This window comes from Cajanus cajan, chromosome 2 (genome assembly GCF_000230855.2).
Source record: "Cajanus cajan strain Asha chromosome 2, NIPB_CcT2T_4, whole genome shotgun sequence".
NCBI lineage: Eukaryota > Viridiplantae > Streptophyta > Magnoliopsida > Fabales > Fabaceae > Cajanus > Cajanus cajan.
In genome coordinates, this window is record NC_138518.1 from 3204686 (window position 1) to 3231661 (window position 26976).

Genomic DNA, 26976 nt, shown 5'->3' on the forward strand with positions numbered 1-26976 from the left:
TATTGATCCTAAAGGCACCAATCATCTTGAAAAGGATACCCATGAAGGGTTATGATCAATGAGAACTTGTGTGAAGTATTACCGTATGAAGCATTGCAGAGTGTAGCAATTGAGATGCCATATCTAATACGGATTACAATTCTAACGATGTGGGACTTTGTTTATAGCTTTAACAATTGTCATTCTTAACTATATAATCTTTAGATCTCTTTCACCTTATATTTCAAAGATGTTATGAATGTCACTGTGTGAACCATTGAGAAGTTGAAATTGAGGGGCGTTACACCTAATAACACTCTAAGTCAACTCTAACATTCAAATCTATGACGAATCTCTCATTAAGATGCAATTCGTTTGTGAGACAAATAATGGTATAAGAAGATAACTTCATTAAGACGATCCTATTAGTAAGTAAGATGAACTTTCATACATAAAAAGATATATGCATTAAAATCTCGATCATGTAAAATCTCTAAACATGAAACTGACTACATTTGGATATTTTCTTAATAGATCAAATTTAAAAATACATCATTGATACCAACATTCTACAAAAAGGAAAAGAAAGACATATTTTATGTTAGAAAAGGACAAATAGATCTTTACAAACATGGTAAGTTGTAATCAAAAGTTGTTTCATCACTACAACATACAAATACACACATATAGCTACTCGGTGCCAAAAGGTGATAAGTAACTTCTTTCACAAAATAAGAAGTGACAATTAGGTGAAAACATTTAATGAAAGCATTATTACACCACACTTCACTCCTCAAGAAGCCAAACGTGAAGATAGGTGAAGCAAGTCACGAGAGAGAAGCTCAAAAAGTTGCAACAATTATCTTCATTAAAGTCATATAAAAGGATGTTTGAAGTTTAGAAAGAAGAAAGATTAATCATTGTAAAAGCTACATTCTTTCTTTCTATAAAAAGTCTTTGTATGTAATTTGTTGTATCATGTCTTGAAAGGAAGACAAAACAAATTTATAAACCTCAATAATATTATTAGGTTTGAGCCTATAGAGACTTGATTATAAAAGAATACTTGTTATTTGAGCATGGAGAGGTTTGACTGTAAAAAAATACTCAATGTTGAAGTATCAAGAGCATTGTGTAAAATGAATACTTGGGTTGATTGCTTGAGGAGGTAATTCAAAAAATACTTAAGGTTGAGAGAAAAGTGACTTGGTAAAGAATACTTGTATCTTTGATAAGATAGTGGAACTTGGTTTGGTTGGATAAAAAACTATATGTATTCTTAGTAGTTGAGATGAACCGATATCAATCTTCAAGTTCAATCTTTGCTTCATCTTCCCTTTCATATTTGTTATGTCACTACTTCGTTGCTCTACAAATAGTGGGAGTTTTGAGTACATTAGTGCAAAAATTGGATTTAAAATCAGAGTTTTAAGATCGGTTACAAGGTAACCGATCTTAAAAGTGACGCGATGACAATTTTGTAAATAAACTGAACACTTTTAAGATCGGTTCAAATTTAACCGATCTTAAAAGTTGTATCATACATAACTTTTAAGATCGATTATTTTATGACCGATCTTAAAAATGCTACTTTTAAAATCCGTTATTTCAAAATCAGTTAAATTTCGTTTTCCCTCCATTCGTTTTTTAAATCTCTCTCTCGGGCCGTTCTGAGTTTTGTTCTTCAATTCGTGCTTTTCACAATCTGGAACGGCCCGTTCTAGTTTGATTTTTTTTCTTGATCAGCACTTTTAAGATCGGTTATAAAACAACCGATCTTAAAAGTTTACTTTTAAAATCGGTTATTTAACCGATTTTAAAAGTTAGACTTTTAAAATCGGTTACAAAACCGATTTTAAAAGCCTTTTTTCCACTAGTGGTAACACTATTCAACCTCCTTTCTAGTATTTCTTTTTTCTCCATATGAATGATTTGAGGTACCTATATTATTGTTTAGAAAAGAGAAATCATGGAGAGAGCAATTATGAATAAGTTATGATGTAAGTTAATTACTAACAACTTGGGGTATTTTGATGATAGCAATTTGGATACCAAAGTCTATGGTTGTGGGTACTAACAAGAAAGAAACCCAAAAAAATTGGGCATCAAAGTCTTAGATAATTTCTGTAGCAGATACCCTTAGTGGGAAAAAGGAAGGATTCACGCTAGTACCTGAATAGTGGCTACTCATGACACATGACAGGAGAAAGGTCTATATTCCTAGACTTTCAACCTCATGAAGGGTTTGTCTCATTTAGAGGTAATGGAAAATGAGGAATCGAAGTATAAGTAACATAGATAAAAATTCCATACCTACTATTCATAATGTTTTATATGTTGAAGGTTTAAAGTACAATCTGCTTAGCATAAGTTAATTTTGTGATACTAGATATACTATGATATTTGAAAAAGATACATGCATAGTCAAGAAAGATGATGAGTCTGTACTTTTTATTACCTACAAGAAGAATAATATCTGAGATTAATCTAGAAAATTATGGAAAATAGAATGTAACATATTTGGTCTACAAAGAAGATGAAAGATGGATTTGATAAAAATAAGCTTAGGCATGTTAATCTAAAACATATTTCAAAATTGAGCAAATAAAAACTTAGTAAAAAGATTGTCTGAGATTTCATGGCGAACTCATTTTTTCTATGAAGTCTGTTAGAAGAAAAAAAAATAAAACTTCTTTTAAATTCAAAAAAATTATTTCCACTTGTAGACCTCTAGAGTTGTTACATATGGATTTGTTCAATCTAATTAGAACTTTAAGTCTAGGTGGTAAGAAGTATAGACTAGTTATTGTTGATGACTATTTTAGATATATATGGGTATACTTACTAGTCCACAAACATGAGTCTTTCAAAATCTTTGAAATATTTTAAAAGAGTTTCAAAATGAAAAAGAATTTTGCATATCTACCATCAAAAATGACCACAGAACCAAAATTGAAAATACTTATTTAAAAATGTTTTGTCAAAAAAATGGTATCTTTCATAACTTCTCTTCACCGAGACCATCTCAGCAAAATGAGGTAGTTGAAAGAAAGAATTAAACTTTACAAAAAATGGCTAGAACTCTTCTTTGCGAAAATTCTTTGGCAAAATACTTTTGGAACCATTTGCACTTAGTTTTTGAGTGATATTGAAGTTGGATGAGATTTCTCTCTCAATGGCTTTATATACACCGGTTTTCGTCTAGGATTTTCCTACAAGGATTGGGAGACTTATGAAACAAGAGAAGCAACCTCTAAGGTCTAGGGAAGGTACGAAAGCGGGCCAAGATGGAGCACGAGAAGTTCGGGAAGCATTTCTACACAAAAAAGAGTCAAAACCTTAATCCTAGGTCTAAAATAGTTGTTTCTAGAGGTGGAACGGTTGTTTCCCCTTTGTAACACACATTGCTCTACACAGTAATTCCATTTGACCTGATGATGTGTAAAATTAAGGCGCAAAATAGTCGGTCCAGTGTTGGGAACAACCATTCCTTTTACTTGGATGCCTATAAAAGCATGCTAAGGGCTCGTACTTCCACACACTTGATTCCTTCCCCCTCCCTGAGAATTTTGAGTGATAGTAAGATTCTTGTAGAGTGAAGAGGCTACCAAAAAGCACCCCTATGTTGATTTACAAGAAGAGTTATAAAAAGCACCCCTACCAAAAAGCTTTCTTCTCTTTTACTTACTACTTTTCTTTGTATGCATAGATTAGGCACCATGTAGATAATAAAAGTGATGCATATGTTACAAACTTGGATAATGTAGAGCTAAACTATTGTATGTTTAATAAAATAAAAGGGGTGGAAATTTAATTACACCATTATTATACTAAATTTGTCATAGGGTACAAAATTTGGGTGTTATAAGATATCTAATACCTTCTCTACACATAACCGACTCTGAACCTGTCTCTGGCTATGAAGGCCAAAGTTGACTTTTTGGAACAAAAAATTTTTTTTTTCAACATTTTGTTAAAATGTTGGCGGTGGCTCCTTCGAACTCTTTTCAAAACCATTAGACGAAGGATTAGTCTAGTATTCGAGCAATCCAAAGTTGATGAGATTTTCAAACAAAGGTCCAAACCATTTGTTGGTAAGGTCAAAATGTTTTGGGTTCCAACAAATGGCAACTCCACTATGGAATCTAAAATACGATTAGACCCATTCAATGAAAAAATTTAGCAAAATAAAGAGTAATCAAATTTTTACCCCTTTTACATTATCTGTAAGTATCTATTTTTTTTTGTATGGCTTTAATAACTGCATGTTTGCTTTCATTTCCGCACTTGATTGAAAATAATTGTAAACGACTGTTGCACACAACAGTTCCCTCTATACTCGAGGGAAAAAGTGTGAATAGACTATAGGGAGTAGTTGACGTACAACCGACCATAGAATGAGTCTTAGCCACCCACAGGTCGTTGTCAAAAATCATGCTCAAGGTGATAACTTGTTGCTCTAACAAGATACTTGGATGGAGTAACAACGTCTATCCCTTGACGGTGACAAAAATATTGGATCCCTATAATGGGGGCACCTTGGGGCCTTAACACCAGTGAGAACAGTTAGAACCACCAAAGAATATGGACCTTTCTCAAGAGGGACCTCAACCCATGGAAATGAACGTGACTGTTTATGAGTGTATGGTGATTAAGCATGTGTGTGTGTATTTGTTTTTTTGTATTGTTTGTTTTCAATAGGAGTGGATTGGAACTTTAAGTAAACAATAGTTAACTAGATTCTAAAAATGACCAAATTAATACCCTTCTTGTGCACACTTAGGTCGGCATTTCATTAGCATCATATAGGTAGTTTTCTATTTTTAGAAAAACCAAGAAAATAAGGAAAAATTCCAGTTGAATAAGGTAGCCTTTATCATGCATCATTTCCCTTTTAGATAATGAAAACATGATAAAGTTTAGGCAAATAAACACAGTGGCACACAATTTCTATGCTAGCCCATTGATTTCTATTCATTTTTATTTTCATTAGATATGGAAGGTATAAGTAGCAACACACATGGGAAATTGAAAAAGGTGAACGTTTTCAGCCACCCAATGCTAAGGATTGACAATATATGTGCATTAATGCCTAGAGAGCAGGTTCGTTTAGATTTTCAAAAATGTTGTGGAAGGGTTCTCGATCTACTAGGAATAATTGTCGACCTTGCCTTTGTTAGAGTCTAGGTACACTTTAAGAAGCTGAAACTACACTACTTTGAGTTTCCACGCCTTGACTTAGTGCCCACTCTTGAGGAATACGATATGATGATTAGATGGCCTAAGTCAGTCGGGATCTATACTATTAAGGAGGATCATATTTCTGTAGAGAGATTGGGTAAGCTGGTCAAATTGCCCTCCCATTTGTTTGCTTTGGAAGGCAATGGGAAATAAGAGGTTGGAAGCTTGCCCTAATCGTGTTTGGGACTACTTTGTTTCCTTTTCATTTTGGGGCAGTTAACCACACTGCGATGGACGTTTCTTTGCTTGGGACGTGCACTTGAAGAGTCTCGTGCCTACGATTCTTGTCGACACCCTGATTTATGTCAACATCTACAATTAGAAATCAAGGAAGCTTATGAGATGTTGTTGCTCACTATTGTATGTGTGGCCATACACTCACTTCTTCGCCGAGGGTCATATAGGAGCACTGTCTGACCCATTGAGAAGCTTCTCCAAAATACTCACACTAAGGAGATATGTCATGGAGTGGAAGAATGAGTTAGAGAGCCGTATTGAGGGTTCCATTGCTTGAATACATCCCCGATTTCGCTCGGGAAATGTGTTAATCCGATGCAGTGATTTTCCAAGCATTCTTTTGATGGGTCTAAGAGGATGCGTAGCCTATTACTCGACATTAGCATTGAGGCAACTTAGGAGGACTACATTAGAAGGGCTTGAGACAAGCCAGTCTATTTTGAAGATGATGAGCTAGGAAAGTCGAGGGTAGCTTTTTCCAATGATTACAATCAATGGAGAAGTAAGAGAGGGGAAGCTAGTATGTCAAACCAATCCCTTCAGTTGAAAGTAGTCAACAACAGCAAGTCAATGTCTTGCCAAGAAGGTGGAGATTTTAGAGGCTCAAGTAAAAGCCTTAGAGGAGCCAGTTGAAGAATTTAACCTCACCATTGACGGTTTACAAAGGCAATGCAATAGGAAAGATATGGAGATCAAACGCCTGAAAGATAAGTGAGCTGACAAACATGAAGAGACCACTCGTGCAATAAAGCTACAAAAAACTGATTCAAGTGGTCAACTTCAAAAGGCTACATCAAGGATAGCACAACTCGAGGATGAAATCAAAGCACAGGCACAATTGATGAACCAAATGCAAGAGGACCTGTCTAAGACTCAATTTTAGGCTCAAAATGGTGGGAAGTTTCGCGACAACAAACCACTACCCTCTCAAATCTACAACAAAAGGAGAAAAGAGGGTATGAGCAGTTCAAAGTGCTCACTCATTAGAGGGATCAAGTTTTAGAGGAAGTTCAGGAGTTGCGAGTAATGACTAGTTATCATCAAGAAAAGGCTAAAGAGACAGAATCAGTATGTGATACATGAGTAAAGTTGTCCACTTGCAGGTAGAAGTAACGATAAGACATGTTGTGAAGGCTAAGGATGAGTCACAACGACGTCAGCCAACCATCAGCTTTTTTAGACTTTTGTGATATTGTTAAAATGTATTAAAGAACATTGTATGAGAACGATCACCAAACAAAAAAATCAATGAAAATGATATTTTTTAAATTTTCAATTGTCCTCGCATTCTGCATTATATACATTTAGAACATTATTCCTTCCTTATAAATGAATAAATAAAGAATAAAAAGAAAAGTCTAACCTATGCATGTTAATCATATATTGAAGCCACTAGTAATTGACTATGAATCCAATACGCAAAATTGGGAGGCGCTTAAAGTAAAACCAGTCATGATACAAGTTGATAAGGGGAAAAATATGCTCAAGCAAATAACGATCAGAACATCGATTCCCTTTCCATATGCAAGTAATAAAGTCGTGTCATGGATCTATGATGTGCAAGTTGAAGATATATCAAACATCACTGAGATAGAAGGAATGACTAGAAGCAGACAGATCTACACTCTTAACGAGTTACAAGCTAAAGTCTCCAAAGAAAAAAAAAAGAAAAAAGAAAAGAATCTGATGAGGAGGATGAGCTCCTCAAGTACATAAGGCAGAGTGAATACTCCATTATAGATCAGCTGAACCATACCCCCAGCAAAGATCATGTTGCTTATTGATCATGAGCTCAGAGCCTCACAGATAGGCTCTGTTAAAAGTATGAAACAAGGCTTATGTCACACACAACATCTCTCAAGACAAGTTTGAAGGAATCGTAAGCCACATCACAACGAACGATCACCTAATCTTCACGGATGACGAGATTCTGAGTGGTGGAGCTAACCACAACAAACCTTTACGTATTTCTATAAAGTGCAAAGAGTTTCTCACTACCAAAGTCTTGGTGGACAATGGATCTTCCTTGAATGTGCTCCCCAAGAACACACTTGACAAATTGTCAGTCAAGGAAGTCCCAATACGACAAAGTCATATAATCGTCTGAGCTTTTGACGGATCTAGAAAAGATGTAATGGGAGAAGTCACCATACTAATCTAGATTGGACCCAATACCTTCAATGTTGAGTTCCAAGTGATGGACATCGCTCGTGCTTACAATTGCCTCCTAGGAAGACCTTAGATCCACCAAGCTAGAGTTGTACCCTTAACACTCCACCAAAAAGTCAAGTTCGTGGTAGATGATAAGTTGATAGTAGTGCAAGCAGAAAAAGACCTGCTTATCAGGAAACCACTGACCATCCCATATGTGGATGCGGTGGAGGAAGCCTTGGAAACCATTTTTCAAGCATTAGAGATCGCCCACATTGAAAAATTCTCAAGCAATGGAAGCTTATTAGCACAAATGCTACTCAAGAAGGGTTACTAGCTAGGACAAGGGCTTGGTAAGGACGCTAAAGGGATAATTGAGCTTCCAAATTTTCAAGAAACCCAGGGCGACAAGGCTTGGGGTATGGGCTAGCCACATTTTCAAGGGAGAAGAAGTCGAGAGATCTCCCTTTGCACAAAATTTTTTGAAGCATTGACATTCAGACACATGAAAGACCAACTCTGGTGGTCAGGTGGACCAAACCTCTCTAAGGGGTATATTCTCTTTTCTTCTTTATTTACGAATCACGAACTTGATGCGTGTCCGGACCCTCGAGCTATACTAAATGGGAGCGTGTAAATCAAAGATTATATTTTAATGTTATACATCTTTCTATTTCATTTTTTTCTTCCTCTAATATTTTAATCTATGCCTTATTAATAAACCCTGAATGAGAAAATATATTTGAAGTAGGGCATCATCGAAAATAATAGCTTAAAATGCATTAAAATCAAAGAAAAATAGTAATACATAAAAATCAATCAAATAAACTCAGCTTGGCTTGTGGATACAAATCCAAATCAAGATAATGAAGTAAATGCAAGGGACATTTTCCTTTTAATGAAAAAATGGTTATCATTTCATAAATGCTACAAAATAATGAAAGCCCGGCAAAAAACTGACTAAGGGGGTTGCGAAAAATTAGGGTAGGACCCACTAAGCAACCCACAAAGGAGGGAAACCTAGGCAAAAGTTAGGTTTCAATGTAAAAGTCTGCTAGGAATCCCATAAAGGGGGTGACCCAGGCAAAAGTTAGGACATAGAAAGCAGCATCCTGAGCTAAAAATCGAAAGGCGATTTAGGAAGATCACTTAACCAAAAAGCAATCCCAAGTCATCGCTTGAATTTCAAAAAAATAATAAGCTAACATGGAAAATTGTTTCCCCATTTCGAATGTGCTCGTTCATTAGCCTAAAAACCAACCCACATTTGCCAACCATGCTTCTAATTTTTTTTTTTGAAAACCCTTATGAACAAACCTCTTGAAAAGACAAGATATATATCCCTTTTCTTTTTCTTCTCTTGACCTACATGGTATGACGATAATATTGAGAAATACACGGAGTATGTACAGTGAATACATAGAGGGGGGTTGGGGTGTCCTAGAATAATGTCTAAGAACACTTGATCTAAGAAACTGACCGATCATATTCGGTATAGGCAAGGAATAGACAAGCTAAACAAACCTTAGGTTCAAGGAGGAATATCCGATAGGAATGGATCTGGCATGATTAAGGATAAGAATCATGAAACTAATCTGCATTTTAAGTTTAGCATAAGAACATTAATCCATTACATGCATATGGCACAAGGGTACACAAAAGGGTCAGAATTTAAAAAAATAAAAAAACGCTAGAGGCCTAGATTGGCCCTTCTTGGAGGCAAAACGACCATTCCCAAGGACGTTGGTCGGAACGACCGTTCCTCGTCCTTTTTAGGGCCTATATAAGGGGTTCTCCCCTTCACTTCCAATCCACCCCAGTTTTCCACACCATCTACTTTCTTCATTACTTTCTTTGCATAATTCTCAACATCTAGCGATCACGATGAGTCAAGAAGAGTCCTCCCACAAGAAAACGAGCAAGCATCCTTGGGTCTCTCTCCCCCACTATTCCAATAGTCATGAGCAAGGAAGTCTGTTGATGACACCAGTATTTGGAGTCCTTCATAATTAGTTTGACGAGGATGCTCCAACAAAGCATGCTAAAGGAAGTAGGACTTTGGGATAGGGTCAGGGATCTCCTGGCTGGTATCAGTTGGGAGTTCATACTACACATCTTTGAGCCAACATTTTGCAAGGCTACCATGGAGTTCTTAGTGTCTTCGACTCAGTACACCATGAAGTCCCAACAGGGCATAGATATCCCTATGGTATCCTTCTGGATGAACATGGTCTATAAGTCTATGGATTTGGAGGACTTTAATTGGTTTTTTGGTTTTGTACCATTGGAGCACTTCGATAATAGAGAGTATATACGAAAAAAATAGTATTTAACAAGGGTTAATTTTGAATTTAACTAGGGTTATAACCCCTGCTAAATGCATTTCCAGGGGTTGTACAAATCCCCGGTAAAATCATCTGTAAGGAACGTGTTAGCGAGGGTTTTTACCAACCCCTGAAAATTGCAAATTTTCTGGCAGTTTTTAACCCCCAGTAATTAACAAAGGTTTCTAACCCCAACCATGTAGTCATGGTTTCTAAACCCCAATAATTAACAAGGGTTTCTAACCCCAGGAATGTGTTGGGAGTTATACAACCCCTATTAATACAATCTAAATTTCTCCTAGATTATTTACTTTTCGATAATACGTATTTTTTAAAAGAATATTTTCTTATACCTGCACATTTAATATTATGCTAGATATTTTTTATATAATAAATTTTTTGTTATATAATTATATAAAATGAATCAAGTAATAAAGATGCAAAATACAAAATATAGAACTAACACAAACTTATATTAGTTTGATTGCAAAACACAAAGTACATACATAACAAGCACAATGTATGAAACTTGTATTGTGTGATTAATCCTACAAAGTAGTAAATATAAAAACCTACGATATGTTCCTCAAAACAAACTAGTACAATATGTTGTATCAAATTTCCAAAAATAAAAGAAAATCATCTACAACTTAGATAGTATACTCATCATCAACGATCAAATATGTTCATCTCCATGTTGAGAATTTGTTTCATTAGTTGGTACACTTCCTTGATCAGAAACCTGAAATATAAATGTAAATCATTAAAACTTAGAAAATTATATAATGAAAAATATTTAAAAAAAAAGTTATTTCACTTTTAAAAATTACTGGTGAAGGATGAAACATTGCCAAATTTGGGGGCATTTGACCTTGATAATTTTGCACAAAAAAGTTAAACATTGCCTCAAATTTTTTATTTTGTTCATCCAATTGTGATTTAAAGGCAGTGACCTGTTTTAAAAAAATTAACTTAGTCAAACCAATATAATAAAAAATAAAAATACATTACCACTAATTTTGTCCCATTCACAAGGAATTAATTCAGTCCCAAAAAAATTTAATAGTAATGAGAGAAAAAGAAACACTTATTAACCTCATTTTGTAATTGTCTATAAGAAGAAGATGAAGCCATCCCATTATGAGAATGCCTAGTGTATCGAAACAAGCGAGATGGGCAAGGTCCCCAATCCCATCTTTCGAACACATCCACAATGTTCTTGACTTCCTAAAGCATGTGTTAGGGAATCTTGAGTTGATATGTCTTGTGAAAATGATGGTGCATTTGATTCATATACTTTAATTTTTTTCCTACAATATAAGTAACCATATAAATTGACATATACTTGTTTGAGCAATATAATATTTACCAAAACTACACTTACACTAATTTCCCTTGCTTCACCATTTATACAAATTCTCCATTAGCATGTTTATGTGTTGTTATCCATACTTCTCCCCTACTAACTTTACGACCACACTCTTGTTCCTATAAAATGTAACAAACTTACATTATTATATACACTAGAAGAAAAAGTATAATTTTATTATTGAAAGTTTTAAGTTACCATCTCGTGTCTCTTTCTTACAATGCTCTTGGATCCACCGGTGTGAGGAAATGTTTGCCTCTTTCTATTATCCTTATTTTTTTAGGAAATTTCCTATTCACAATAAAAGAAAATTAACAAATCCATGTGCATAAAATATTAAGGCTGAGCAAAAAATACGCATGCAAATTCTGATAAGGAATCACATAATTTCATTTGTTAAAAAATATTTTATCCTAGTTGTAAATTGTGTTAATGACTGTACATAGAGAGAAGAAAAATGATTGTGCTTCTGTGGGGCAAAAAATATTAAAACTACAAACAGGAACGGACAAAACCATTACCTTGGTATAACTCAATGAAAGGTAGCACAAATCTTAACCAATCAAATGAACTCTAATTTTCTAAGCCAGATGCACTTTCCAATAACAGTCATAATTAACTCAATAAATAAAATTTGATTTACAGAACATATAAAATAATAAAGAATGCATCAAGTACCTCCTCCACGTTACAGTCTTTCCTGTGATTTCAGATGAAAATTTTGGTGCAACGACAATTGTAATTCTAATACTTGAAGTAGTTATATAGGACAGGTAGAAAAGAACAAATCAAAAACACCTTCCCATGATTTTTATTAATGACTCCTTGTGAATTCGCAACTTAATACATAGATAGAAATAATATAAATTGCAAAAATCAATGTGATTTAACAAAGAAGGAAACTAGATAAATGCAATTACACAGATAAACAAGAAAAATCAATTAACTACTTGAGGCCACACTTTCTTATGAGGTAAGCAATTTAGCATTTTAGATTACAGAGAGAAAAAGGACTTTCCTTGGAAAATAAGGTTTATATCATATATAAAATGTAACCATTTCATTATCTTAAACCCTAAACCCTAAATCTGAAAAAGTTGAAACGTAGATACACATACATGAAGGATTGAATAATGGACAAAATCAAGTCAACACCATCGAAGCAACATTCACTTTCCATTAAATTCCAATGCTCAACAAGTTCATCGTAACAAACATCCCCCATTGAAAGAAAAAAAATTCCTATTGTATTGAAAAGGAAAAATAGTCTTGAATACCTCTTGGCTTACTGTTGCTCCTACCTTTTTCGTTCTAAATATAACCTTCACTCCCTGATTCAAAATTCAAAAACACATTTCAGTTATAGATAAAAAAAAGGCTCAATAATCAATATGATGAAGGAATGGTCTCTGAAAACCTAGATAGATTAGGCGATGCGACCTTCCCTTCGACGGAAAGGAGGAAATCAGAACTCCGAGGAGGAAATGGTCTCTAAAAAAAAGGGACATGCTTTGAGTAGCAGGGGATTGTGTGGCCTTGAAAAAAAGGGACGTGCTTTGAAAAATGGTCTCTGAACAATGGAGCATTGTACGGCCTGAAGGCTGGGTTGTGCAACTCGAATAGAGAAGTTGTAAAGCACGCACAGAGAGGGAAAAATTAAACAAGGGTTAAGGCCGAGTTAGGGAAAAAAAATGAGTGTGTATTGATAAAAAAAATGAGGGGAAATGAAAAATAATTAAAAATAAAAGGTGGGAATCAAATTCTTTTAATGAATATATTAAATTAAATATAAAAAAATATCTAAATTTTATAGAGGTTTATAATAAACCCATCGATTTACTTATAATTTCATTATAAACAGTTGAAACTTAACTAAGGTTAATCCTTGATAATTTCATACATTTCTAGAACCCCAGCTAAATAACCCCTGTTAAATCCTAGTTTTTTTTTGTAGTCAGGAGGCTATTTAGGCCAAGCCACCCGGGACATCTATTAACGCCCTGTGGTAGGAGCTGATTGGGGAGGCCACCATGTCGAGGACAGCAAAGGCTTCAAGGCTTAAAGATCCAACTATGAGAGTCGTCCATAAGCTTATGATTGGCTCTATCCATAGACGCTGGGAGAGTAGTGGGTTAGTCATCCATATGGATTTTTTCCCCCTCTACTACATGACTCAAGGTTTAAGGTGCAACATTGGTTCGTTCTTTCTACAGAACGTGCGTGAATTTGGAATTCGAGAAGGCAACATCATTCGCACAAGATACATTGTGGTAAGGTCTCTGCTCACCCGACTGGCAAAGAACTTTAGGATCAGTACGTAGGGACGACGATGACCTTGGACCACCTTCGTGCCCTATCGACATCGCCACTTTGAGGATCATGGGGATCATCTAGAGTACGATAGATAGTTACACCCTCGTACGTACAAGGGTTTACTCTAGATTATTTTGATGACCTATTCGGGGATGATCCAGGGCAACAATCAGAGCAGCCCCAACACCGTACCATAGTCGAAGAGGGAGTAAAGAGCATCCACAAGCAGTGGGAGCAGTGGCAGGTAGCCACCAATGCTTGCCTTGACTAGATGAGTTGAGGCATCAACCAATGGCATGAGCATGCAGATTGCCAATTCACTAACATGGATTATCAGTTTGATCATTAGGAAACAAAGATACGTCAGCAAAATGAGCACATGATGGGTTGGCTCCAACGTCGCTTTCCCGACCCCCTAATGAGGATTAGGATTTATCTACTTGTATTTGTATTTTGCATTATAATCAAAACTTTTTCAAATTAATGAAATTGCAATTTCTCACATCTTGCCTTTGTTTCTTTTCACTTTAAGTGCAAGAAAAAGCTGAAAATAGGATAGATAAAAGAAAAAGGCAAAAGAAAAGTACAAATAAGAAAAATGTTAAGCTTCTTTATGTAGAAAAAATTGAAGCTTAAGAAAAATAAACTTTAGAAATCCTCAGAGGTCTCAATAACAAGAACATGCAAACAAGGGGCAAGGATTACCATAAGCGAAAATCCCTAGTCAAGTTAGACTGAATACCTGGTAACCAAGACCCACACAAGTAAATGTGGCTAATGAGTAGCTTACCCCCGACGGAGGGAACCAAACCTAGAGAGGCTTTAGTAAAGGAATACTCAGGTTACAAAACTGCACAATCCTAGTGGATGATCGCCTATAGAAAGGCAAAACAATCAAAGCTAGAAGCATCGTCTACATCTCCTCCTGATTCCCTAGTAGAGAAAATAGGACAACACAATTATGATCACCCTACTAAGAGGATGATCTTTTGCCCGTTAGCACATGGAAACTATTCATAGACTACCCACGTCTTCATCATACATCCCCACCTAAAAGAAGAGGCTATCAGATTATGGAAATCACCTTAGGCCTAGAAAGACTATGCAAAGAATACTCACTTTAGGCCTGGAGAGGCTATGCAAAGAATGCTCACCCTAGGCCTGGAGAGGCTGTGCAAAGAATACTCACCTTAGGCTTGGAGAGGCTGTGTAAAGAATACTCACCTTAGACCTGGAGAAGATGTGCAAAGAATACTCATCTTAGGCTTGGAGAGGTTATGCAAAGAATACTCACCTCACTACAAGAATTTATGTTTTTAACTAGGATTGTTATAACCCTTGAAAATGTAAACATTTATGAGAGTTTTAATAACCCTAGTTAAATTATAAGGGTTTGATTTCAAATCCCGGGAAAGTGCCAAGTGTTTTTCAAAAATCCTTGGTAACATTATTTTAATTAATTAAAATTTTATTTTTTTTATTTCTCTCCGATTATTTCTTTTCCCTCTAATACAGAGACAATGTTTTAGTTTTATTTTTCTTTTTCACAAGCACAAATTAAAATTGTAATTAAATCCAACAAAAAATATAAAAGCACATTAAGAGTTTTGATAAGGAATTTGAGTTTGGTGAAGGCCTTAACTTCAGACGTCTTGAACCTCTCCTTGAGGCGCTTCTTGGTTTCCTTGTGAGAGGTGACCTTCTTATCCTTTCAAAAGTAATGTGCCTATAGCGCGTAGCATTTTTGAGAGCAACATCAAGCATGTAGCGCGTAGCGTCTTGAACCTTTCCATCCGTGCCGGTGGCTTTCAGATATCTTGAAGGTAATTTTATTGGTTTGGGCTTTGATTGTGTTATGGTGGATTTTGTGGTTGGTGATGACTTTTGGAACGGTTTCATGAGATTAGAATCATGGAAATTGTAAAGTCAGGGGTGGGTTTATATATCCTTGTCTAGATTTGATCCTCGATGAATCTTTGTTTTTCTGTTTTGCAATGGAAGAGTTTGTTGAATGTTCTGCCATCCTGTGTTTTTGGTCATCTTTTGCTTAATATTGTTTTGTCTGTAGCTCATCATGGATTGTGTTGTAATTTTTAATAAATTTTAGCCAATAGTAAAGGAAGTGTTAGAGAATATCGCTAGCGTTATCTTATTTTTAAACGGGAACAATGGCCACAATAGTTTAATGTAGGGAATTTTAGGGAGCCTCGTCAAAGTGAAGAATCAATCTATGATTTTATAAATTTCTATTTTACAGTGCCACTATAGTTTCGTTATTCGTACTTTTAATGGTTTTAAGATTTTTGTGAGTTTGGAGTGATGAAATTGTGGTGAGTATTCTATACTTTGGGGTTTTGACAAATTTTATGTTTAGGGCTTAGCACAACCCCTATTCTTTTAATCGGGCTTGGGACTGGCTATGAGGCCACAAATGGAGTTATATTGTTGTGTGTGATCCATATAATTCATCTCACCTAGTAGGATAAAGGCATAAAACTACTATTTATGATGTACTGATACGATACGCATATCGGATATGACACGTATCCGATACGGCGATATGATTATTTAAAATATATAGGATACAATACTTGTAAGATACGTGTCATTATATATATATCAATATTCATAAATATAATAATTATGTACTTGTAATTTTGATCAAAATTCATAAACATTAAATATATAATTATTATTTTGCAAATCTAAATTAAAAATATACTTATTGTACATTACTAAAAATAAATAAATTATAAATTATTTCATCATAAATTACTTTTTATTATTTACAAATAGAAATAATATTACCAATTTCATTTCTTTCTTAAAATTACCTATATAGAAAACAATTTTCATTTACATTTCATCAAGGACTAATATTTTTATGTTTCTATATTAAACATGTTTATATATCTTATTTAACTGTAATGAATATTTCATTATTTTTCAAAAATTTAAATACTTTATCGATACGTATCACCAATAAGTATCGCTGAAGTATCTAAGTATCAGAATTGAATAAAATTTTCATAATATTTTTAAAGGCTAGGATACTTCATTGACACGTATCGGTGAAGTATCCAAGAGTATTGTGTCGGATACGTATCGGATACGAATACATGAAACAAATTGAAGTATCGATATTCATAGACTACTATTGATATTGTTCGAGTGATGAAATCGACTTGGACCTTTTTTTACCCCTTTTTAATCATATTGTGTGTTTGGGGAATATACTATGCCTAGTGATATTCTAAAGCAGTGACCATATTCTTGTTTTTTGTTACAGAAATATTACTAATTTTTCTTGTAATTCTTACTCTTTATATACTCTGAATTTGTGTTCAGGGCTTTGAAGGGAATTGGGGATGTGTTTCCCAATAGTGAACTGAAAAAATGGATAGGTTATGTGGTTGTACTCGAATATGAGATAGAATTGTTGCTGTGGTGCCACCAAAGCCTGTGTCACCATCAGCTATGATTGGCCTCAAGTAGTTAACATAAAGGGTCCTTGCCCTTTCTTCCCTGCTCATGCTCATTCTCTCCTCTTTTTGTTTCCTGCTGTCATGGTATTGTTGAGCAAAGAAGAAGTGCTCAACCTTGTTGGGGACAGTGTCATAAGGATAATCAGCAAGGTCAGGGGCAGGCTCATTGGTGGTGGTGTGAGTGGCTGAAGACTACCACCCTGAGACATAGATTGTGTCCAAGTGCTTGGCCATTTGGGTCACCTGAACAGGATCTAGAGCACCAAAAGTCCTTCCGTCTGTGCCATTGGCTTGGTGGTTCTTCAGAATGCACCAAAGCTTTTTAGATGCATTTGCTTAATTGGCCATGCTGACGATAAATTATATATTAGCGGCTTTAGCTAGCATACTTAATTAGACTCTTTCTATAAAGTAAACAAATTGATACACAAAAAAAATGTTGTATTAGAATCATGCCTTTTGGGTTGAGATTGAGTACCTTGACTTGAGTGCAGGAAAAAAAATATTCACAGGAACTTTCAACAAATATGTAATTGATATATATTAACTTGGAATCAGAATATTTATTTTAATAATTATCATAAACATACAAGGTTTGATGTCTCCTGGGTTTGCAGTTTGGGAAGAGATGGGGAAAACGTCGGATGTTCATGGCCACAAACAATTATTACATGGTTAATTCTTCAATTTTCACTTTCTAGTTTGTGAGGAATCATTAACTTGAGAATGGTGACAGACACAAAGCAATAAGCAATATGCAATGCTTGGTGCTTTTAGGATCAATTTTTATTGGTTATTAAAATAATATTTTATTAACAAAAATCATATTTTGTAAGGGTAGATTACTATTTAATTAGTTGCCAACTTTAAACACCGTGTAAATGATCTCCATCACAAAATAATAGTGTTAATACCTATGACTTGGAGTGGTGTTTTTCTTCGGGTGCGTTTGTGGATTTTGTACAAGTAGGTTTGTGAATTAAAAGATGATCGGCAATTATCCTTGAGTTGTCTATTATAGTTGTAGGGCCAATGTATTTGCATGTGAGTCTTTGCTTGCCAGTCCTGCTTCACTGCTGTGAGTGATATAGGTTACAACTGTTGTGGAAATGGCTCAAACACTGGCCATGGTCCTATGATTTAGTAACCACAACTAGCAATAATCCTTTATAATTATAATTCATATGCCACTAAAGAATATGGCTGCAACCTTCATCAGTGAAACAGGTTCAATTAGAAAGTAATAAGACTTTTTACTTTGTAATGTCACCAATGTAATTTTTTTTTTTTTTAAATGTGAGTTTTGCTAGAATCCGTTTAAGATAAAAATAATCAACCACACATGGTAACCCTGGAATCAAGTTTTATAGTTTGTTTCTTGGATAGAAAGCTCCATATCGTTATAATATTGAAAAATCTCATTTGTTCAAAATTTTTCAGAATTAAATGTTTGGATGAGCTTTTCTGCACAAACTTAAGGGTAAATGCAGCAAAGATTTCCAGGGTAGAATGTTGACGTTTTATACAAAGAATGTCTTCACTCATAGGAAAGTGGCAAATATATACAAAATTTATCCTGTTTGATAAAGATTAAAGATAAAATTATCTCCCAAAAATTTACTAAAAATGCTAATTTATGAATAAGCGAATAATTTGACCACTTTACACCCACGGTATTTGAGTACAAAGTTAATATATAAAAAAACTCATAGTAACTAACGGTAAATATTTAATTAAGAATAAAATATCAACTCTATTAGCATCATTTAATTTTCCAATATCCTGAATAATGATCACAATTGTGATAAAGTCCTATGGAGATCCCAAAATATTATAATTATGGCAAAAACAGTAAAAGTCCTACAAAATCTTAGCTAGCATTCATTGTTATAATTTCCAGGTTGTACTTATTATATTAACTAATTTTTAGGTTGTATTTAGGATGAACAAAATAAAAAATTTGAGACTTTTTTTCTTAACGTAAAATTATCAAGGTCAATTATCTTCTAACTTAGCAATGTTTCATTTTTTACCGATAATTTTTAAAAGTGAAATAATTTTTTTAATATATTTCATTATAATTTTCTGTTTTAAATTATGATTTACATTTATATTTTCAGGTTTCTGATAAAGGAAACGTACCAACTAATGAAACAAATTCTCAACATGGAGATGAGCATATTTAATAGTTGATGATGAGCATACTAACTTGCAGATAATTTTTTTTTTGGAAATTTGATAGAACATATTGTACTAGTTTGTTTTAAGGAACATATTGTAGGTTTTTATACTTACTATATATTTTGTAGGATTAATCACACAATACAAGTTTCATATATTGTGCTTGTTATGTATGTACTTTGTGTTTTGCAGTCAAACTAATATAAATTTGTGTTAGTTCTATACTTTGTATTTTGCATCTTTACTTGATTTATTTTATATAATTATATATAACAAAAAGGTCATTATGTAAAGAATATCTAGTATAATATTAAATGTGCAGGAATAAGAAAAATATCCTTTTAAAAAATAGGTATTCTCGAAAAGTAGATAACTTAGGGAAAATTTAGATTGTATTAATAGGAGTTGTATAACCCTCAACACATTCATGGGGTTATATAACCCTCGCTAATCTACAGGGGTTATAAATACATGTTATTTAACGGGGCTTATAAGCACACATTACTTAATGGAGGTTACGTAACTCTAGTTAATTATTAAGGGTTAAAAATTGCAATTAAATAGCTAGGGTTAGAAATCCTTGTCAATTACTGGGATTTAGAAACCACAACTATATAGTTAGGGTTAGAAACCTTTGTTAATTACTAAGGGTTAAAAACCTCAACTACTTAGTTAGGGTTTAAAATCGCCAGGAAATTTCCAATTTCTAGGGATTACTAAAACACCCCGCTAATGCGTTCCCTACGGATGATTTACTAGGGGTTTGTGCAACCCTTGAAAATGCGTTTAGCGGGGCTTATAACTCTGGTTAAATTCAAATTTAACCTCCATTAAATCCTATTTTTTTGTAGTGCCTTAAACTTTGAGAGGCTAGCAAATAATACTCGTCAAGCTTGGAGAAGCTAAAAAAAGATGAACTCACTCCCTAGCAAGTTTGGAAAATCTCAATGTAAATGAACTTAAGATCTCAGCGAATCTCGCCGAGCATTAGCACCTACATGGCCTAGAGAAGCGGCAAGGGATACTCGCCCCCCACTCATCCCCATGAAGATGGGAAGTTGAAGATTCGGACAAAACGTCTATGTCTTTACTTGTCTTTGGAAGACATAACCATAGTGTCTTGCTACCTAAAGGACAAGTAAGAAATGGTAGTTGTAGACACCGATTTTCATATGGGCTTTTCCTACAAGGATTGGGAGACTTTTTAAACAAGAGAAGCAACTCCTGAGGTCCAGGGAAGGTACGGAAGTGGGCCAAGATGGAGCAGGGGAAGTTTGAGAAGCATTTATGCACAAAAAAGTGTAAAAATCCTAATCCTAGGTTCAAAATGGTCGTTTCTAGAGGTGGAACAACCATTTCCCCTTTGTAACACACATGGCTCTACACGGCCATTCCATTTGACCTAATCATGTGTAAAGTTGCGGTGCGAAATAACCGTTTCAGTGTTGGGAATGACCATTCCTGTTCCCTAGATGCCTATAAAAGTGTGCCAAGGGATCATACTTCCACACACTTGATTCCTTCCCCCTCCCTAAGAATTCTGAGTGATACTGAGATTCTTGTAGAGTAAAGAGGCTGCCAAAAAGCACCCTTGTGTTGTTTTACAAGAAGAGTTATAAAAAGCTTGCTTCGAAGGTTCTCAATTCTTCTATTTTACTTACTTCTTTGTTTACCACTTTTCTTTGTATGCCTAAAATAGGCACCATGTAGATAATAAAAGTGATGCATATGTTGTAGACTAGGATAATGTAAGCTAAACTATTGTATGTTTAATAAAATAAAAGGGGTGGAAATTTATTTACGCTGTTATTGTGCTAAATTTGTCATATGGTACCAAATTTAGGTGTTGTAGGATGCTTAATACCTTCTCTACACGTAACTGACCCCCAAACCTGACTCTAGCTATGAAGGCCAAAGTCAACTTTTTTGAAAATATTTTCTTTTTTTGACATTTTGTGTAAAATGTCAGTGGCAACTTCTTCGAACTCTTTTCAAAACCATCAGACAGAGGATTATTTTGATATTCGGGCAATCTAAAGCTGATGAGATTTTTAAACAAAGGTTCAAACCATCTATTGGTAAGGTCAAAATTTTTCGGGTTTCGACAGGTTTAAATATCTCTGACTTTGTTTCCAATTCTCATATCCTCTTCCTAAGAATGTGGTGAGATTTGAAGTGGGTTTATCTTCTTCCTTGAAGTGGCACCACTTGAAAAGAGTTCTTTACTTTTAAAGGTGAGTCAGGAGTTCTTCATCTCCATTGGAGAGCTCTTTGAAGCTTAAGAAGTGTTAAGAAGACAAATTTCTAGTAATAAGATTGAAGGAGAAGCTACATCAATCTAGTTCCTCCTTGAGGTTTCCATCATTTGGTATCAAGAGCTAGGTCTTCTTGGTAAACACTTTCCTCAAGCTTCCTTTCAATTTTTGTTTGGTTAATTCATCTTGTTTAGTGTTTTGATTTAGTCATTTTATTGTGTTTGTATGGATTAGAATTGTTCTTGTGTCACATATATAGATTTATAGAACAATTCATCTTGTCTTACACGTTTTCTTATTCATTCTTTAGTCTATATGGATCAATCTTCTTTTGTGATTTTAGGTTAAATCTTGTTCTTGCATTTTGATGTTTTAGGTTTTTCTTATATCTTGTTTGAAACTCCAAAATATTTGGTAAAAAAAAAAACTCTGAAGAAAAAAAGTAGTTGTATGCATTTTTCCTTTCTTAATCTCCTAAGTTTTGTCTTAGAAGTTTTGTGTAATTGCTTTACTTGTTATTACTTCTCTAGTGTACCTTTTTTTTCTTTTGAGATATAAAAACAACATTCTTTGTTCAGTTTTGGTTATATTGTTGGATTCACATATTAATATTCTTAGAAGGGCTTATTGAATGATTCCTATGCATGTTACTAGATCTAGCATGCTCTAGTGTCATATTTTGTGAACTTCACTTGCTAACTCTTACTTAGAAATTCAAGGCCAAAAATTCCTTGAGTTTTTTGTGCTTTATTTGAGATATATAATCAGTTTAAGAAGTGTAAAAAAAATCAAAGAAAGTGTACAAAAAAGATAGCAAACTAAAAGCCAAACTAGATACTAGTAACCTAGAAACTTATCTAGTACATTTACACTTCCTATAACTCTATTCCACCACTTGTAAACCTTTTTAATTCATTGTTAGACCCTTATTTAGTGCTCATATTCAGTGTATAAAAACAAAAGATCCAAGAAGGAAACTAAAAGAAAAAGAAACAAAAGCAAAAGCTAAAAAAACAAAACTACAAGAAATGTTACATATAGTGACATACAAAATGTGTCACTATAGATATAATATATGTAGGTATATATCTATTTGACATATAGTTACATATAATTTTAGTGTTGATTTTGAATGAGATTTAACAACATATTTTGTGTGTCACTATAGCCTACACCCACACTTTTGAACAATATACCAACATATATTATATTTATTATGTAGGTAAAAGTATTTTTTAGTGACACGTATTGTGTCACTATAAGGCGTGTGTCACTATATGACAATTTTCTTGTAGTGATAAAACAGAAAGTTTAGAGCATTTGACCTTGTGATTTTTTGTGTATTTTTCCTTTGGATTACTCTCTGTTAAGTGGCTGGAGACACATTAAAATCTCTCAAAATTTTAGCAAAAATTTATTTTTTTTCATTTTGTAATCCATTCTAGAACCAATCCTAAGTTACTCCTTTGAAACCTAACTTAAAATTTGTGCTTTATTTTCTTGATTTGTGTCTTCTTACACTCTTTGACTTTGTCACATACATTCTTTCTTGAGTTTATCCTCTTTTAATTGTGTTTTTCAGTCTTGATTTTATTGGCTTTCACTCTCTCTTGTTGGTTGTTAACTCTTGGTGGTTATAGGTTCACTTTCAAGTACACTTGAAAAGAAGTTGATAATTAAGGCATATTGGAACCACCTCAAAGGGGATTGCAACTTTTGGGAGATTGATGTACCTATAATCTTGAGTGAAACACTTTGATGAGGCTAACTTGTGTGTTCATTGTAGTAAAAATTTGAAGAGAAACTACCAAAGGATTTAGAGACAGAATTTTTACATTGCAACCCTATCCGTCACAAAATCCGTCTCCAAATTTTTTAGTAAATTCGTTTCTAATTGTTTGAATTGTATTTCATTTATTTTCCTTGTGGATTAATTTATTTTTATTTCTTTGTTTTCTTAAGCTTGTACTTTACCTTTGAGAGTATTTTGGGAAGCCTTTAGTGTTACCTTTCCTAAGTATGATTAGTGAAACTTAATAATCGTTACTACTTGTGGAAGAGTCCTAAAGGGCACCAACTGTCACTTAGGTTTCCACTAGGGAGACACCTAGTTTACTTGCTATTAGAAATGTTTAGTACTTGAGAAAGTATTCTAACGAGCTCTAAGTGTCACTTAGACTTCCACCCAAGGGACTTTTAAAAGTCTAAATTTGACCTTTTTATTAACCAGGTTAGACTAGGTCAAGCTTTAAAGAGATCAGGTTATAGACCTCTATTTAAGGCTTGACCTATTTCATCCCTAATTAGTGGTTTATTCGCACACACACACTAATAAAAGTCTTTTGTAAAAATCTTTATCACTTCAATCTTTTCTTCTATTTGCAAATTTTGTGAAAAAAATTTTCAAGCAAAGATGAGTGATCATTTTCATCTTAGTAGTGTGCATGGTCAAAACTCCCATTGTAACACCCTACTTTTCAAAGATAATAATATTTTTATATTATTATATTTTGGTCAGAAATATTTTTATTATTATAGGGAGGAAAAGTATTTTATATTATATATTTATTTATTAATTTATTTATTTATTTTTGAGAAAAGAGAAACGAGTCGAGAAGAGAAGGAAAATGGGTTGGGTTGACTTGACCTAGTGGATTATTTTAAGAAAGGGGTCAGATAAAGTTAACCCTATCTGTCTCATTTTTCATTTTGAAAGGTTAGGAAAGAAGGATAAGAGAAGAAGAGAGCTCTAAGGAGGAGTGCTCAGGGGCAATCTCAAAATGCATCAAAATTCTTCCTATTAACACAACAAGGTACAAGGGAAAAGGAAGTGTTTCATATGTATGGTAGCAGGAGGGAATGGGTAGAAGGAGAAGTCTATGAAATTCTTAGGATTTTCTAATTCATTTATGTTTATGAGTTTGATAATTTAATTAATTTCTGTGTAAATGTATGGTTATAATTTATGTTGATGAAAAATAATGTTCTGTTTGATAATTTAATTCTCTTGAAATGCCTCTTGGGTTAGGGTTTATGAGGGATTGGAATTTTGTTGATTGGTATGTTGTTTTGTACGTGAAATCGATGATTCAATCGAGTTTATATTGATTTATAAATGTGGTTGTTATATTGTTTGGTAAAGTTGATGATCTAGATGATAATTGAATTCATTGGAATGTGCTCTATAAGTTAGGATTCTTGTAGATTGATGAACACCCTTAATTATATGACTTAATGAGTAACTGGGAGATTTTACTTATGAATATGTACCTTAGTATTTTTGTAATATCTTTGTGTGATTAGCCAAATCAAAATCCATTTTTTAGGTTAGAAAGAAGACACTTGGTGCTATAATTTAGACCCTATAATCATGTAAAATTGTTAAGAATTGATTGAGTTATGCGAGTTATAAATTCAGTCTCCATTCTAGTGCATGAAATATTAACTTTTGTGTTGTCATCCATTAGAGGTGACCTTAAAGACATTTTTAGGCTTCATATTCTTCACAAAAGTTTTATCCTTGGGTGTTATCTTTCCAATAGCGTTGGAATCACTCAATATGGATGTGTATAATTCATGTTATGGTCAATATAGTGAGTAGAGGTTAAGTTGCCAGGATTTACGATGCTTAGTGAGAATATTCTATTTCAGTTTGTGTTTTTGATGTTTTGGGACCCCTTTTTGGCATGTTTGTGATACTTTATGATTTCTTAGTGATTCTTTATAATACTTATGATATGATTGAATGAGTTTGATGTGGGATTGTGAAATATGGTATTATATTAATGAATGTTGATGATGGTTGTGAATTGTATGATGTCCAGTAATGACTATTGTATGAATATATATATATATATATATATATATATATATATATATATATATATATATATATAAATGGTGTGTATTTGGGTAAGTATATTTGAGTATGAATGGTTTGTATTTGGATGAGTGATATATAAATGTGGTTGTATGCGAATGGTTAATAAATGTGTGTTAGCATGAATGAAGATGAGGAATGGATTTGGTGGTATGAATTGACCATTGATAGACGCATATATATTACCCTGACCTATGTGGTGATTAACAGGGATGTAATATATATATATATATATATATATATATATATATATATGTGTGTGTGTGTGTGTGTGTGTGTATAGTCACCTTGGCTTGTGTGGTGATTAACAAGGCAGTGCATTACCTTGACTTGTGTAGTGATTAATAAGGAATGCATGTAATACTTATATATCCACTAGTTATGTGGTGTTTAATAGTGGGGAAGTGTGTGGTGGTACCTGATGAGATTGATATGGTTTGCCCATTGTATGGCGCTCCGAGTCAATGCTTCTTAGGAGGTTGTAGTTAGGGGTGGGAATGGATCGGTTTTTTTAAAAATCGATCCAAACCAATCCGATCCATTTTTAAATGGATTAGTTTAGTGGATTTCGATCTGATCCAGTTTCCTAATCCAATTTTAAACCAAACCTAATTAATGAATCAGTTTCAAACTGATTTTTATCCAAAATTTATGGATTAATCCATTTTCAAAATGGATGCGATAAAAATCAGTTTAAAATCGATTTTTTAAACCAGATTTTTAACCAAATCTTTTTTAACCAGTTTATAAACCAATTTTTTGAACCAGATTTTGTAACGAAGTTTTTTAACCCACTTTTTAAATTTGTTTTTTTAATCATATTTTTTTACCGATATTTTTAAACCTAGATTTTAAAACTTTTTTAACCCAGTTTTGTTAAATTAGATTTTCTTACTAGCTTTTTAAATCAAAATTTTCAAGCAAATTTTCTAAAATCAGGTTTTTTAAGCCAATAATTCTTGTTTGCATCATACATGTGATGTCCATCCATATAAGTAAAAGGAATAAACCATAACAAGAAAAAATAAAGACATCCATGGAAACAACTCACATCACCGGTTAAGAATTGCAATATATATCTCAATTCTTAAAAGACACATGAAAATAAAGACATCCATGGGATGTCACTTATACTGCTCTGTTGTTAGGGAGATCTCCTAGGTGTATGTGTGACGACACATTAGATGATTGATATGCATTGATATCTTTCATGAGATGCATTTATTGCATGATTGTTAATATGGTGAAGTGTGTGGTGTTTGGCTTCATGATTGGTGGATTATATTTTATGCATGAGTAGTATTGGATAGAGTGTATGGTGTGACTCTATGAATATGATTGATAGTTGGATGATTGTGTAGTATAGATTATTGTTTTGTACTTGTATGATTGATTTTTTAACTCTAGCTTACCCTTCTGTTTCCATGTGGTGGGACTGCAATGATCATACTTGGTATGGGAGCAGGTTAGGGATAGTTGCGAGTTGAGGTAACCGCTGCGAGACGGGGAGTTTGATCTTCTTGTTAGAGTTACCATTTTGGGTAACGATTTTATTTGTGCT

General features: G+C 33.8%; 1 long non-coding RNA gene across 1 annotated transcript; it reads right to left on the reverse strand.

Annotated features, from left to right (window-relative positions):
• Positions 1–10395: 10395 nt before the first annotated feature.
• LOC114916624 (uncharacterized) lies at positions 10396–15364 on the reverse strand. Its single transcript, XR_003805183.2, has 6 exons — positions 15257–15364; positions 12579–12632; positions 11500–11592; positions 11317–11420; positions 11028–11242; positions 10396–10674 (listed from the first exon to the last, which is right to left on the reverse strand). It is a non-coding gene; the product is annotated as an uncharacterized LOC114916624 (long non-coding RNA).
• Between the last annotated feature and the right edge of the window lie 11612 nt (positions 15365–26976).